Raw genomic sequence first — 3,570 nt, forward strand, 5'->3', positions numbered from 1 at the left:
ATATATATATATATATATGTATGTATGTATGTATGTATGTATATTCTTATTTTAGAGGTCGTAATGCCTAACCACCTCTATTTTACGACTTAAGCATAAAGTTTTGTGTGGTAGGGTGTTACAATAACCACCGATTACAATGCCCTCTTAAACCCTCATCTTTCATATTTAACGTAACATTCTTCTCAAATTGCCAAGCACACAAACGGTGTGTTGCTTTCGGGAATACAATTCTTACAATTTTCTGCATTGCCTCATCTCTGTCCATAACAACCACAGACAACTGTTTCTGGCACATCACCTCAAGAAGGTTCTCCAACAACCAAGTATATGAAGCAATTATCTCATCTAAAACTAAATCAAATCCAAAGATCATCGTTTTCTTGTGATTATTGGCATCAGAGAAGATTACCAATGACCTTCTATATTTATTCTTGTTATATGTCGAGTCAAATACAAGTATATCTCCAAAATACTAATAGTCCAGTCTACTGGCCTCATCGGTCCATACCATGTTTGCAAGCATGTCATCCTCCGTCAAGTTGTACTAAGTGATGGAAGATTTTTCAAAACTCGACAAGTGCACCAAATCATATCAAGTAATACCACTGTGAGTGGATACCATTCCCACGAGGATTAATGGACTGAGCAAGAAGTAATTAATTGATTAATTATAATAAGACAAATCAAAAATAGAAGAATGATAATTGAACATTGAACATAGAGCTAAAATAGAGCAAATGTCAATGATTGTGAAAAGTAGTATGAATGAGAGTGTTAAGGCATCAGAAATGTCCACTCTAGGAAAACAATTCTTCTGTTTATTTATTTAGAGGCACGTAGAAATCAACTCACGACAAACCATAAATAATCAAATTCCAATTCCTTAGCAATTCAATTTCCCTTTAATTACTTAATCGCTAAATCTTTAGTCAATTAATTAAGAAAAGAGGTTAAGCACAATTTTAGTTTATATTCACATAAGATTCAAGAGTGATCCTAGGTTGAATTATATGTCTCTTATCCAAACTAGTTCTAATCTAATTGAAAATCATGAGAATTATAAAGTCGCACACTTTTTAACGCCCTATTCCTAGTTAGATTAAAAAGTTATGAGAGAGAGTTTTCACGCTAATTCCAACATTAAATTTTTCAAAGTAATATTAGAATCCAAAATAGAGTTAGAATGTTTTCCAACAATTCTAATCTTCAGGGATGAAAAACAAAAACTCAGTCATAAAATGATCAAAGCATAAACCTCAAATAAAATAAAATACTGAGATTAATAATCCATAAAAGAGATAAATAGAGCTCCTAATCTTAACAGAGGAGATTGGTTGCTCATGGTACAAAGAAAACAAAAACAAGGATTATAAAGTGTGATATGGTACATAAGATGAGATGTCCTCCAAATAATTCTTTGGACTTATTTAAAACATAAACAAAAGTCTAAAATTCAAATTTAAACTAATCAAATAGAATCAAATCTAATCAAATTTAACATTTTCCAAATCAATCTTAACTAATAACGATCTTCTCTATGTAATTGAAATTCAAAATTTGGTAGTTGTTTGGAGTGTTAGAATCATGAGCCTTGCAATTGGTCTTGGACTTGGATAGATTGGTGCGACACTTGGTGGAAGTCGAGTGATTTAATAAGGTATTTTAGTGGTCACTAGAAGTTGGCCCAATGAGTGGAGAATGGGCGTGTGCATGGCATGCATGGGTGCAACACGCCAACCTCCTTGGTGCATGGTGTGTGAGGATGTGGCACGCCTTTGATGAGACTCTCTCAGTGCTTCCTGGAAGTTGGCTGATGAACGGATAATTTATACGCTTTTTGGCATTGTTTTTAGTATGTTTTTAGTAGAATCTAGTTACTTTTAGGGATATTTTCATTAGTTTTTATGTTAAATTCACATTTCTGGACTTTACTATGAGTTTGTGTGTTTTTCTGTGATTTCAGGTATTTTCTGGCTGAAATTGAGGGACTTGAGCAAAAATCAGATTCAGAGGTTGAAGAAGGACTGCTGATGCTGTTGGATTCTGACCTCCCTGCACTCAAAGTGGATTTTCTGGAGCTACAGAACTCAAAATGGCGCGCTTCCAATTGCGTTGGAAAGTAGACATTCAGAGCTTTCCAGAAATATATAATAGTCCATACTTTGGCCGAGTTTAGATGACGTAAAATGGCGTTGAACGCCAGTTCTATGCTGCTGTCTGGAGTTAAACGCCAGAAACACGTCACAAGCCAGAGTTGAACGCCAGAAATACGTTACAAACTGGCGTTCAACTCCATGATTGACCTCTACAAGTGTAACATTCAAGCTCAGCCCAAGCACACAACAAGTGGGCCCAAAAGTGGAAGCTAGATTGATGGCGGCATTCATGAGAGTCCGGAAAGTCTAAACCTTGTCTGTGGTATTCTGAGTATGACTCTGGGATTGAATGACTGTGACGAACTTCAAACTCGCGAGTGCTGGGCGTAGTGACAGACGCAAAAGGAGGGTGAATCCTATTCCAGCATGATCGAGAACCTCAGATGATTAGCCGTGCTGTGACAGAGCATTTGGACTATTTTCACAAGAGGATGGGATGCAGCCATTGACAACGGTGATGCCTCCAGACGATTAGCCATGCAGTGACAGCGCATCGGACCATTTTCCAGAGAGGATCAAAAGTAGCCATTGACAATGGTGATGTCCTTACATAAAGCCAGCCATGGAAAGGAGTAGGATTGATTGGATGAAGACAGCAGGAAAGCAGAGGTTCAGAGGAACGAAAGCATCTCTATACGGTTATCTGAAATTCTCACCAGTGATATACATAAGTATTTCTATCTTTATTTTCTGTTTAATTAGTATTATTTTCGAAAACTCCATAATTAATCATTATCCGCCTGACTGAGATTTACAAGGTGACCATAGCTTGCTTCATACCAACAATCTCCGTGGGATCGACCCTTACTCACGTAAGGTTTTATTACTTGGACGACCCAGTGCACTTGCTGGTTAGTTGTATCGAAGTTGTGAATGAAAAACAATTTATTAAGACGTGTGTACATAGTTTTTGGCTCCGTTGCCTGAGATCACAATTTCGTTCACTAGCCCCTCAGATCACTTATCCCCATTCTTCCTCTAATCATGAGATGCTTCGCTCTATTGCACAAGGCCAACAAGACATTCAGAATACAATTAACTCTTTCATAAATGGTCATAGCTCTACCATACAAGCTCTCATCTCCCGGATGGAATCATTAGTTGACATTCAAAGTGTTCTTGGTGTTCATCTTGACATTCATAGCATTCTTGCATGCATTCATTGTTTTGATCTAAAAATTCTCATGCATTGCATCATTTTCATGTTTTTCTCTCTCATTATAAAAATTAAAAAAAAAATCAAAAAAATATCTTCCCCTTTTTCTCTCTTAAAATTTCAAAAATTAGATTTGACTTTTTCAAAAATTTTTAAAATCTAGTTGTTTCTTATGAGTCAAATCAAATTTTCAATTTGAAAATCTTATCTTTTTCAAAATCTTTTTCAAAAATCATATCTTTTTCACTTTTCTCA

Source organism: Arachis ipaensis, chromosome B02 (assembly GCF_000816755.2).
Source record: "Arachis ipaensis cultivar K30076 chromosome B02, Araip1.1, whole genome shotgun sequence".
Classification (NCBI taxonomy): Eukaryota; Viridiplantae; Streptophyta; class Magnoliopsida; order Fabales; family Fabaceae; genus Arachis; species Arachis ipaensis.